The sequence below is a fragment of the Manis pentadactyla genome, chromosome 12 (assembly GCF_030020395.1).
Source record: "Manis pentadactyla isolate mManPen7 chromosome 12, mManPen7.hap1, whole genome shotgun sequence".
Lineage (NCBI taxonomy): Eukaryota > Metazoa > Chordata > Mammalia > Pholidota > Manidae > Manis > Manis pentadactyla.
In genome coordinates this window covers 9,555,184-9,568,351 of record NC_080030.1, presented here as the reverse complement: position 1 = coordinate 9,568,351, position 13,168 = coordinate 9,555,184, and the positions used below count along the sequence as shown (strand labels likewise).

The 13,168-nt window shown below is 53.9% G+C and overlaps 1 protein-coding gene across 4 annotated transcripts in view; it reads left to right on the top strand.

The window, feature by feature from the left end:
• Nucleotides 1–13,168, top strand: part of LOC130680027 (uncharacterized) — a 323,081-nt gene that overhangs the window by 264,527 nt on the left and 45,386 nt on the right. The window contains exon 1 of one of the 4 annotated variants that reach the window (XR_008993035.1): nt 1,802–1,926. The exons of the other annotated variants lie outside the window; for them this stretch is intronic. The gene's annotated coding sequence lies outside the window, so the exon portion shown is untranslated. Of the gene's footprint in view, nt 1–1,801; nt 1,927–13,168 lie in introns of those variants that run through there. 4 annotated transcript variants of the gene reach the window in all.

The following is a 13,168-nucleotide window of genomic DNA, read 5'->3' as shown; positions in this document are numbered from 1 at the left end:
ACCCATGCCATTGCACTTACCCATAGCTCACTCCTTTTTATTGCTGAGGAATGTCCTGTGGTATGGGTAGATCACAGTGTGTAGAACCATTCTGATGGGCATTTGGTTTGCTTCCAGTTTTGGACCATTGTACATTGCTGCGAACATTTGTACAGAAGACTTTGTGTGTTCTTTTTTTTCTTTCCTTTTTTTTTTTAGTAGTTTTATAGCTTTATTTTTCCTGGGTACATACTTGGGAGTAGAATGACTGGGTCATATGCAAAGTCCCTTTTGAACTTTTTAAGAAACTACCAGACCTTTTGCCAAGTGCTTGTGTCATTTTACATTCCCACCAGCAGAATAGAGGACTCCCATTTGCTTCCAATCTTCAGCAACACTTGGTAGGTACCATTCATTTTTTTCCTTTTATCTATTCTGGTGGGCACTTAATGGCATATCTTTGAGTTTCAATCTGCATTTCCCTAAGGCTTTATTCCGATGACCGTACTTGTGCTGTATGCACACCTCTGTTGGTGGACAGGTACATCAACCCCAGTAACTTTTATTTTTTTATTAAGGTATCATTGATATACACTCTTATGAAGGCCTCACGTGAAAAACACTGCGGCCACTATATTCAGCCGTACCATCAAGCCCCCACTCACCCCACCGAAGTCACCGTCCATCAGCGTAGTAAGACGCCACAGAGTCACCACCTGTCCCCTGTGCGCCACACTGTCCTCCCTGTGACCCCCACACACACCATGTGCACCAATCATAATACCCCTCAATCCCCTTTTCCCTTCCTCCCCACCCTCCCTCCACTACCCCTCCCCTTACCACCCCTCCCCTTTGGTAACTGCTAGTCCCTTCTTGAGGTCTGTGAGTCTGCTGCTGTTTTGTTCCTTCAGTTTTGCTTCATTGTTATACTCCATAAATGAGGGAAATCATTTGGCACTTATCTTTCTCCGCCTGCCTGGCTTATTTCACTGAGCATGATACCCTCTAGCTCCATCCATGTGGTTACAAATGGTAGGATTTTTTTTCTCCTCATGCCTGAATAGTATTCCATTGTGTATATGTACCACCTCTTCTTTATCCATTCATCTACTGATGGACACTTAGGTTGCTTCCATTTCTTGACTATTGTAAATAGTGCTGCAATAAACATAGGGGTGCTTATGTGTTTTTGAATCTGAGACATTATATTTTTGGGGTACATTCCTAGGAGTGGAATTCCTCAGTCAACTGGTATTTCTATTTTTAGTTTTTTGAGGAACCTCCATATTGCTTTCCACAATGGTTGAACTACACCCCCAGTAACTTTTACAGTAACTCTCAAAGCTGCCGGTAGCACCCTTTGTCATACACTCCCCGTGCACCCACACACCTGCAATGGCATCTCCAGGGTCAGTGGCAGAGATGAATCCCGCGGGTGGGGGCGACGACACACATGGTTTAGATTTCATTTTTCTGCCCGAAAACATTCTGACCCACAGCATCTGCTCACCTCATTTGATGTTACCAAACTAAAATTCTTGCCAATTTGATGAATGAACAAGACACCTTTTTGTCTTTTCGCTGGTACAGTCAGCGCCCCATCAATATCCATTCAGCGGATGGGTGGGTAGATGGACGGGTGGGTGAATAGATGGATGGATGGATGAGGACTGCTCCTTGCGCAGCAAACACACCAGAAGTGTCTCTGGTGGGCGGAGGGGGATGTGAAGCAAACATTGGGACCTCACCGTCTCTCGGGCCCGGGCCCGCCCTCGTGCCCTACCCCCGCCCGCTCTGGGCTCCGCGCGCGTGAGGCGGGGCTGGGTCCGGGGCGGGGCGCTGCAGCCCGCGGAGCCTCCCGGCTGCCCCGGTTGGGGTCGCACCGTCCTGGACTCCCTTACCGACCTGCGGTGGCCATGGAGGACGAGCGGAAGGACGGAGCCTACGGTAGGAACGGCCTCCGGCTTGCGGCCACCCCAGCTGAGTCGGGGGTCCCTTGGGGGAAGGGGACGCCGAGCTCTCAAGGCCCTGCTCTGCAGCTGCTCCTCGGCACCGAACCCACTCCCCACTGCTCCCGCAGGGTCGCCCCTCATACCCTCCCGGGAGCCCCCGCTACCCCTCGGGCTAATGGGCCTGGATGCACGGCCCATGCTCCGCCCAGGGAGGTCCCGTTATCTGGGCGGCTCCGATGCCGGGCGGGGGAGGGGAGGCTTGGCCAACCGGGCTCGGAAAAGGGACAGGCTCCGACCTCCCCAAACCCTCCTCGTCCTGTCCGCTTTGTACACTTCTTCCTCCTGCCTACATCCCACTAGTAGTAGCCGTTCCCGGCTTTCGGTCAGATGGGGAAACTGAGGCAAGGCAGACCCATCGAACGCGGGGGTGGGAGCCCCTCGGATCTTGCTGGCTGTCTGGGAAGGGCGGAAAGAAGGGCGCCTCAGGGGAGGGAGAAGGAAGGAAGCCGGAAACAATTGAGAAACTTTCCTTGCCCTGTGCTAGGGGCTGCGGGTGCCTGCTCGCATTTCACGAGGTCCTGGCGACTGGGACCCCCTCTCACGACCCTCAGAGGGTGACCTTCGCCTCTGGGCCCGGGGATGGGGCCAAGATGAGGCCCCTCCCAATCCACGCCTGCCGCTCCTCCCTTCCCCGGGTTCCCACGGAGGAGGAGTTCAGTTTCTCCTCTCTCTGAGGGATTTTGGGTCCCAGGGCTGAGTTGGGCGCACGCCCCACGCAGCACTGCTCAAGGGCCAAGGGGCCCTGCAGCCCCTCCTTGTGTGACAGGAACTTCCTGGATACTGTGAGACTGTAGTGCCTTGGGGAGGGGGCCAGAAACCGCTCAAAAATAATCAAGAAAAACAAGCCTGTTAGGGCCGTGCCTCCCTACCCATCCCCAGGGGCTGTTGACTCGGGAGGCTGCAGACAGAGATAGATGGGGGGGGGGCGGAGGCTGGGACTCTCCCTGCTCAGACCAGCCTAGAGGGAAGTATGGGGACCTGGCCACCACCCAGCCGCCCCCTCCCTGCTTGGAGCTGCCAGCCCACACCTCCTGAGGGTGCCCCTCTCGCTCCAGGTTTTGGCTCAATCCCCAAACCCTGCTGCTGCCTGCCAGTGCTGTGTGTCCCTTGGGTATGGCTGGCTGTTTCTGATCTAGGAATCTCAGTCCGGGGTCCTGGCCAGGCCCTTCCTGCCTGTTGGCAGCCCTTGAGGGATCTTTGGTCTCCTGAGGCAAGGCTGGGATGGGCATGGGAGGGCAGAATGGACAAGGATGTGATTCACCCGGTCTCGTCTGCGGCCAAAAGGAGCCAGCTGTGGATGGACTGAGCAAACCCTACCAGGCTCTGCCAGACCCACCCTGGAGACAGGGGACCTCTATGCCCGGTAGACGTGCTGGGCACTCGAATCCCATTCCATTGCTTGGGGGTCTAGACACCAAGTACATGGCAGTGAACACAGTAGACAAAACCTTGAATAAATATGTCGTTTCAGGTTGCTTTCAGTTTTGTGAAGCAAAGACCAGGACTGCATGTGTATGGGAGGGTCACCTGGAATTATTTTAGGTGACCAAGGGCTGGAGGTTGAGCCAGCAGTCATAGGAAAATTTGGGAAAATTGTGTCCCAGGCAGACAGAACAGCAAGCAATTCACCGTTGCTTAATTATTTCTCTGAGGCCCAGAGGAGCCCAGGATGGAGACTTCAGCTGGGTCTTGCAGCCAGGCCCTCACCTCCTCTAGAGGCGTCATCTGGCTTGACTCCTCAAAGTGGGGTTCTTGCATTGCTTGTAAATGCCCATTCTCATCAGAATCAAAAACGTCTCATCAGAAGCAGAGACGGTTGTGCTGACGTCCACCCCAGTGTGGGTGGAGCACGAGGCTGTTTCTGCGGGGGCGCCAAATGAAACAGGTGGACTCCCATCAGCTGGGCTGCTCTCGGTCACAGGTGTGAAGGAGGTTGTTTCTGGCAGACCCAGGGAAACCTGAGCTGGAACAGCCACACTCGTCTCCAAGCCAGGTCGGGCAGATGGTGAGGCTGTGGACTCCAGCAAGTGAGGAAACACACGAAGCAAGGAAACGTGAGCTCGTCTCACTGCTGGGGTGGGTGACCAGTGAGGCCGTGGTCGCCGGTTCATGAGAGACTCTCAGAGCTGGAGCGGCCCTGCTGACATTGGTCTCCACACCAGAGGCCTGTGAGGTCACATCTGGTACAGCAGGCGAGACGGTTGAAGTCGGAACAGCTGAACTGGCTTCTGCCCCAAGGCGGGTGGCTGGTTTGTGTGTGGCGTCTGTCCCGTTACGGGAAACCCTGGGGGTTGTCTGGGGAGCAGTTAGTCTGGTCTCTGCAGCAGAGATGACCCAGGAAGCCGTTGTATGTGGCTCCCCAGGGGAAACAGTCACAACCGGAGCAGCTGGGCTGGCTTCTGTCCCGGGATGGGTGACTCTTGTGGCTGGGGTCTCTGCTTCACGTGGGGACTCAGGCGGAGTTGGAGAAGTTGGGCCCATCTCTGCTCCAAAACTAGTGACCAGTGAGGCTGTCGTATCTGGTTCTCCGGGGGAGACACGGGTATTCGGACCGGCTGAACTGGCTTCTGCCCCCGGCCTGGTGGCCATTGAGTATGTGGTGTCTGAATTACTATGGGAAACATTCAGAGTTGTTGCAATAACAGGCGTGTTAGTCTCTGTGGAGCGTGGAACCCAGAGGCTGTTGTGTTTGGTTCGGGTGGGGAATCAGTCACAGAGGGAATAATTGTACTGGTCGCTGCACCAGCACTGGTGACCAGTGAGATCTCCACCTCTGATGCCCCAGGGGAGCCAGTCAGAGCTGGAATGGCTGAACTGGTCTGTGTCCCAGGCTGGGTGACCGATGAGGCTGTGGTATCGGGCTCACTGGGGGAAACAGTCAGAGTGTGACCGGCTGGGCTGGTCTCTGCTCCAGAGCTAGTATTCAGGGAGGTCACCAGCCCCGGCTCACTAGGAGGTACCACGGGAGCTGGAACGGATGACCTGGTCTGCGTCCCAGGATGAGTGATCCGGGGGGCTGTGGTCTCTGGATGACCAGGAGAAAAAGTCAGAGTTGGGATAGCCATATTGATGTCTGCCTCAGCACTAGGGACCTGTGAGGTCACCACATCGGGTTCATCAGCTGAAGTTGGAACAGCTGAACTGGCTTCTGTCCCAAGGCTGGTGGCCATTGAGGGTGTGCTTACTGATTCACTAGGGGAAAAAATGGGGGCTGTCCTGGGAACAGTCGGGCTGGTGTCTGCAGGATGGGTGGCCGAGGAGGCTGTTGTATCTGGCTCCCCAGGGAAAGCAGTCATGGTTGGAAGAGCTGAACTGGCTTCTATCCCAGAGTGGGCAACCCGCGTGGCTGCGGGCTCCAGTTGACCTGGGGAAACAGTCAGAGTTGGAGAAGTGGTGGTGATGTCTGCCCCAGAACGAGTGGCCTGAGCCGTTACAAGCCCTGGTACACCAGAGGAAATGGGTTTAGTTGGAATGGCAGAACTGGCTTCTGCTCCAGAACGTGTGGCTGTTGAGGCTGTGGTGTCTGACTCACTAGGGAAGAAATCGGAGGCTGTCCCGGGAACAGTCGGGCTGGTCTCTGCAGGATGGGTGGCCAGGGAGACTGTAGTACCTGCCTCCCCAGGGGAAGCAGTCACAGCTGGAACAGCAGAAGTGGCTTCTGTCTCTGAATGGAAGCCCCTGGAGGCTGTGGCCTCTGGTTCATGTGGGGAATGAGTCTGATCTGGAAAAGTTGTACAGGTCTCTGCCCCAGACCTAGGAACCAGTGAGGTTGCCACCCCTGGTACACCAGGTGAGACAGTCAGAACTGGGGTGGTTGAGCTGGTCTGTGCCCCAGGCTGGGTGACCACTGAGGCTGTTGTATCAGGTGCACCAGGGGAAACAGTCAGAGATTGAATGACCATACTGCCATTTGTCCCAGAACGAGTGGCCTGTGAGGTCACCGTATCTGGTACACCAGGGGAGACGGTTGCTGTTGGACTGGCTGAACTGGCTTCCGCCCCAGGACCGGTGGCCTTGGAGGGTACAGTGTCTGATTCACTGTGGGAAAAATTCAAAGCTGTTCTGGACACAGGTGTGTTCCTGTCTGAAGAACGGCCCCAAGAGGCTGTTGTATCTGGCTCCCCAGGGGAAACAGTCACAGTTGGAGCAGCTGAACTGGCTTCTGTCCTGGGATGGGTGGCGCTTGTGGCTGGGGTCTCTGGTTCATGTGGGGACTCAGTCAGAGTTGAAACAGCCATACTCGTCTCTGCCTCAGGGCTAGTGACCAGTGAGGTCGCCATCGCCACGGCCCCAGGGGAGACAGTCGTTCGAACAGCTGAACTGACTTCTGCCCCAGGACTGGTAGCTGTTGGGGATGTGGTGTCTGATTCACTGTGGGAAACATTCAGTGTTGCCCTGGAGACGGTGGGGCTGGTCTCCGCAGCATGGGTAGCCCACGAGGTTGCTGTCTCTGGCTCACCAAAGGTAACGGTCGGTGTGGCAACAGCTGACCTGGTTTCTGCCCCAGAACTAGAGACCAGGGAGGGGGTGGTCTCTGATCCTCTCTTGAGAACAGACGAGGCTGTCTAGGGAACCGCTGTGCTGGCCTCTGCTCCAGGTCTGGGGGCCAATGAGGCTGTCCTCTCCGGAACGTCTGGGGGAACATCCGGGGTCGTGGTGGGTGCCCCTGCCGTGCCCGTGCTGACCACCTCACCCGATGTCCTGAATAGGGCCGGCGTTCCCGAAGTGGGAGAAGACACACGGGAGGCCGGAGTCACTGCGGACGGGGTCTCCAGGGCTGTGGCCGTGGCCTCTGCTCTCTCTCTCGCCCCTGTAGGTAGTCCTGGGAACAGGAGGGTGGACACACAATTTGCACAAAGTGATTACCACTTACTGGACTGGCAATAGCTAATTTTTTCTCCCCAAGAGGGAAGGGAGAGAAATGTCTGGGGAGCAGGGCTTGGGGTTGGCATCCCACACCTTCCGTGTCTCATCTCTGGCAGTTAACTCCTCCATGAGTTCCGGTCCCCAGCGTCCTGTGTACTCTGCACCTCTACACCTGTGTGCAAGCTGTTTTCTTCGCCCATCATGCCCACTTTGCACCAGATTCCTCATCTTCTGCCCTTCTTCAAATGCCAGCTCACGTCCACCTTTACAAACCACGTCAGAACCCTCTCTGCCTTCTCAGTATTTCCTCTCTGCTGTCTGAATCTCCCGCCCTGGACCTCTCTGCCCAGTCTGCTTGGTGGGAGTCATTAGGATCTGACTGCTTGGCCCACCATACATGCTCAAGAAATGCTCACTGAGTGATTGGCTGACTGACATGTGGATGGATGGACGCAGTGGCAGTTTCCTCTGACTTGGGAGATCATGTAAATTCATTCCAGAGCCTGGGCTCTGGAACAAGGTCATCCTGCCCTACGATTCCTGCTCCTCCACTAAGTAAACATGTCACTAAATCATGAGAGGCCCCCATTTTCCTCATCTCCAAATCAGGTAAAGCACAGAGGACGACACCTCCGAAGGCTGATAAAAATACATCGAGTGCCGCGAGGGCCTCCTGCACTGTCATGGCTCTTGTCGTCAGTCGCAAAGCCTGAGCACACTTTCTCTGCTCCTGCCACGACAATGAAGGCACTTCGTATCATTCTTGCCGGTTTACAGAGGGGAAAGACAGAAACTCACAGGTGGACTTTGCCAAGGTCACACAGCTACTGACTGATAATGTGGCAATTTGAACACACTTCCCTCTGAATCCTAAAACTCTGCTCCCAACCTCAGCAGTATATTCATCTCCTAACTGAGTTCTGGGATTGTGTTTGTGTGTGTGTGTGTGTGTGTGTGTGTGTGTGTGTGTGTGTATGTGTGTGGTGGGGGCGGACCAGGCTGGAAAGAGGAGAAGGTAAGGGGAAAATGTCCACAAGGCAGGGGTTAACGTGAATCCTCTAGCTCAGTGGTTCTCAGCCTGGGGCAGTCTTGCTGGCAGGGGACACTAGGCAACGTCCGGAGACAGTTTTGGTTGTTACAACTGTGTGTCTGTAGGGGGTGCTGCTGACATCTAGTGGGTGGTCTCCCGGGAGGATGCTGGACATCCTATAATGACAGGACAGCCCTCCCCACACATGACTATCTGCCCAGCGAGCCGAGGTGGAAACACTGCTCAATCCTGAAAGGAGTCAGTGAGTCCTGCTGGCCGTCCGTCATCAATGTTGCTGTCTGAATACCAGCTATCGCTGTAGCCCAGTGACCCGGTGCCTGGTGACCCAGTGTAGCCGCCCGACAATGCCCCACTCATATCCAATCTGGGGGCCCCTTGGGGTGCTTAGCCAGCCCTGCGGCTTCACACATAAGCGCTTTCACTTACTTGGTGCTGCGGACGGGCTGAACATGCCGGAGGTTAGCGCCTCCAGGATCAAGCAGCCCGCAGCCAATGATGGAAGGGAGTCTGATGATCGATGTCCCCAGAACCCTGCTCCTTGGACAGGACACTGCTGAGGTGTCCTGTGCCATCTCCCAGAGCTCCCCAAGGGTTGTGACGGTCCGTTGCCCATCACTCATGAATCTGCTCGTGAATGTACCTTCCACTGACTTCCCTTCCATCTCTCTCCCTGGGACCATCCCTCTCCCAAGAGAAACGACATGCCCACACCCTTAATGCAAATCTGCTTCTTGGGGGGGCCCAACCAAAGACACCTGGGTCACAAGATAAGAGCAAAAACTCAGCAAGGGGGTGGCTCTGTCCAATGCCTGGATCTTGCAAAAATCCTCCAAACTGTACTTGTAAAATAGTCTGGTCTCTCAAAGCCTTGGGAATAATTATTGGGTGTAACATGAGCCTTTTGGCCACCTGGGGAGGAGGACCCCTTGCTGTAGACACCTGCACCCCTCACACTCTCACATGGAACAATGATACCAAGCAATGTTAGTTACTAATACATTAGTATAGTTATACATGGACGAAAAGATTATGCAGCCAAGTAACTGTGTAAAGCCCTGGTTGAATAAGGCTACACATGCTCGTTGTTTCAGTGGGATTTCTCAGAGTCTTCAATGTGCTTACGTGTGTTATGACTCTTTACGAAGGAGCAGCATGGTTGCCAAACCCTTTTGACCACAAGCTTCTTTGTCCATTTGTTAAAGGATATCTAAGCACTCCCAAGCCTTAGAATGTCTTTGGACTGTTCTTTTCTGCCCACGTCTCCGGAATCATCCCCTTTCATCCCATCCCTGCATTTCATACTTTCTCAAAGGGGATTATTTGTACCTCCCCGATAGTCCCAGCTTTGCCCCTTTTTATGCCCTTGTATGCAGCTCTACTCTCTATCCAGAATATCTTCATTAACTCCTTTTGTCTTTCTGGTAAACTCTTATTCATCCCCTAAAACCCAATTCAAATATCACCCCCTCCATGAAGCCCTCTCTTTAGAGTTCAAATATGTATTCAGGGCATACTTTTTTTTTCTTCTTAAGTCTGTGGGCTAATGACTTCTGAAGACTGTTTATAAAGCTACTTCCTATTTGGTACATCTATTTTCTTTGTGCAAATTTTACACATTTCAGCTAGGTACCTAAATAAACTGCCAGGAACCAGGCCCATTCTTCTCACCTGCCAGCAATGAAGCTAAGTCAGGAGCTGAGATTTTTCAGGGCATACTTTTAAAGTCACAGCATAATGTTTTGTTCCTTTGCTGTCTCCCCTACTGGACTAAGAGCTCCATGGAGCTATGCTATAGTATTTTCATTTCTGCATCCTCAGCTCATAATATAGCCTCTGACACACAGAAAGCTGTTGATGAGTATTTTCAGAATTAAGTTAAACTGGGTCAAATTTGTGAAGTTGACATACCCAACTTTGAAAGAAACTCAGTGAGCATGTTAGGAGGGAAGGAAAAGGGGTAACATCCAGCTGGTAACCATTTCACAGAGATCCAGCTAAGACAGGGAAGCCCCTGGCACCCGAACACAATTCCTTGTCTAAAGAGACCAACATTTCATCTCTCCAGAATAGGAAGTAAGGCCACAAGTGGGATCACTGGGAAGTAAGCCAAGTACCTCTAAGACTAGCAGATGATGTGGATGGCAGAGGGACATGGATTGGTCCTGCAGTGCCGCCACGAACTGCTTCCCTGGGTATCTTTGTGATGTGCTCCACGATGCCATCTGTCCCTGCAGGGGATGATGGGGAAGAAACTTGGGTAACTCATCTCATCCAGAAAGAAAGCACGCCCGAATGGATCCACTTGATTGGCTACACAACCCAAGGTGCGTAGTCTTCTCAAGTCTATCCGAATGAACTTGAGTCAAGGCTATGTGCCGTGAGTGGCCACCCCCGTCCATGAATCCATTCATCCACCCACAGACTTGTCTGTCTTCCCTTCCATCCATCCTTCCTTTTTCCATTTCTCCATCTCTCCATGCCTCCTTTCAGCCTCCCATCCATCCAGCCAGTTCTACCTTCCCATCATCCCACTCATCACTGACTTATGAACACCCATGACTCAACCACTGAGTCACATGCTGACATGGGTCAACAGCTGTCAATGTGTCTAACTTCACTGTGAGTTGCTTAAACTAGTTTGAGAGCGAACTGAGTTGTCTTCCCACAGATATGGTCTAGTGAGGCAGGTGTTGGAGCGATTGGCAGGCTTATCCAGGCATGGGTTCAAACCAATCGTTGCGGCCAAATTCAACATTTCACAGGAACAGAATACCAGAGAGAGTCCCTTCCTCACCTACTGACCTCTTGGGGGTGGTGTTTCTCCTCCTAAGCCTTGGGTCCCCCAATTTTAATTTGTTCACCTTTTAATTCCACCTTTTCCCTGCTTTTGACTGTGTTTTCAATATGTAAACATCATCAACTGAAGGGGTTATCCCTCCATGTATCTATATATTATTTTAGCTGTTTTCATTCTCTGCAAATTGCTCATGCTCCCTTGTCAGAATCCCCAGGACCCACATGCTGTCAGAGAACTCACCTCCTTCCGGTTTGGCTATTCTGTAGCGTTCTGCAGGATTGAAATTTCCTCCTTCCTAGAACTGCCCCCTCTTACAGCTTCTGGGAGGCTAGAGTCTCTTGCCTCTTCACCCACCTCTCTGCCCAAGCCTGCTTAGCCTCATTATGGTTCAGAGGTGGATTCCTGGGGCCACATAGTCTGATTGCTTGTTACTCACTAGCTTCATGATCTTAAGCAAATTACTTCACTTCTCTATGCCCTTGGTCTACTCATCTGCAAAATGGGCCTATAATAATCTCTTCTTTAGGTTGGTTCTGATGAGGATTAAGTAACTTAATACAATAGTGCCTGACATGGAATAAGGGCTATTTAAACCTCTGCTGTTATTAGCCTTATCATCAGCGCAGGCATTAGTAGTATGTTAGGACATCTATCCCGGCACCATTAATTATCCTATACTTGCACATTTATCTTAGTTTCCCCAGTGCCCAGCCCAGTGACTGGAGTTGGAGATACATCAACAAAGACTGGCTAAAAGAATTTCTGGTGTGGAAATAAACTCCTCATCAACTCCTTTACAGCTCCTGGAGAGGAGCCGTGTCCTACGAGCCCCAAATAATGGGAATAAGGTAGGAGCTGTGAGTCCTTACTTGTCAGTGGTGTTGAGTGTGGAGGAGGTCGGGAAGCACTTGTCACTGCACCCAGGTCAATACTCTCGGTCACTGTGGAGTCCCTAATGGGTGAAGAGGATGTCCTGACCGGCTGGGTCCAGGTCTCCAATGTACTGAGCATCACAGCGGGCCCTCTGGCAGTTGTGCTGTCTGCCCCAAGGCTGGCGTCCACTGCCCGTGGGGCGGCCGGTGAGGAGGCGATCCCTGGGGGGGCAGCAGAGGTTGCAGAGGGGGGCGGTGTTGGCGCGGACGAAGGGAGGCTTTCTGCAATGGTGGGCGCCGTAGCACTCCCGGGGCCTGCCTCTGTCCTAGGGAAGGGCCTGACTGAGGAGGCAGGTGAGCGGGCACGTGCAACCCCGGACGTGGGGAGGGAAGCCGTGGCTTCTGGGGTCAGCGTGTCAGCCAACATGGCCTCAGCTGTGCTTGGGTGATGAGCACTTTCTGAGGCGGACCCGGAAAGCTTGGATTCTGGGAAGGCAGTGGCCCCAGCAGATCCTGCAGCGGCCAGAGACGTGTAAGAGAGGGTGGTAGTTTCCACTGGAATATCTGCTGGAAATTCCGTGTGCGAAGGCGGGAGGTGGCCTGGGACTGATGTTTTCGTGGAAGGGGTGGCCTCGGTCTCGGGACTCTTCAAAAGATGTGCAGACAGAGGAGATGAAGGCCTGTCTGTGGGTGTGGCTGGGCTGGAGTCCAGGGCTATGCTGGTCCACCTCCATCCAGAGGTCAGGTGGGCATGTGGCTCTGTCTCAGACATGGTGGTCTGCTGGGAGGCAGGCATCGACGTGGGAAGAGTGGTCTCTTCCGTGGCAGAGGCTGTGGTGGTGGGCTCGGAACGGATTGGGACAGAGGAACGTGGTTCACTTCCAGAATGGCTGCCGGTCCCCAGAGCGGCTGCTGCTGGGTTGGCAAAAGGATGAGTATTCTCTGTAGCTGTGGGGGCTTCAAAGGTGGCTGGTGTTTCATATGCGCTGCTGCTCACGTTTGGAGCTGAACTGGTTCCAGGTGTCGAGCCTGTGCCTAACCTGTGTGCGGTGTTCACCAGGTCAGAGGTGACAGGTGAGGTCACGGGAGCAGGAGAGGAGAGGCCATGCCCGGGCCACATGGAGGAAGCAGGAGCAGGTGAGCCTGTGGCAGGGAAAGTCACCGGGGAGGATGGGGAGCCAGTCGCTTCCACAGAGCGAGGGCTCGTCCGTGCCCCAGCCTCCGGGCCTCTGCTCGTGACTGCGGCTGTCTCTGAGTGTGCTGACCTCCGAGTCCCAGCCGAGCAAGTCCCTGCCTGCGAGGCTGTGGCTGGTGTGTCCGGGGCAATGCCCCCCGTGCTGAAGTCGCAGAAGGACTTGTCTAGATGCTGAAGGTCATGGGCGTGGTTACTGTCAAGGGAGGAAAGGTGCTGGTTTCTGAGGAAATTCCAGGGGACCTTGTTGACTGACCAGACGCGCATGTGAATGTTCTGTTGGAGAAAGAAACCTCCCTCCTGGGGACCTCAGTAGCAGCACGCAGGGACACAGCGGAGGGGACAGTGCTTATCTCCACACTTGGGCTGTTCTGAGAGACAGTGGGCTCCCTCAGTCCA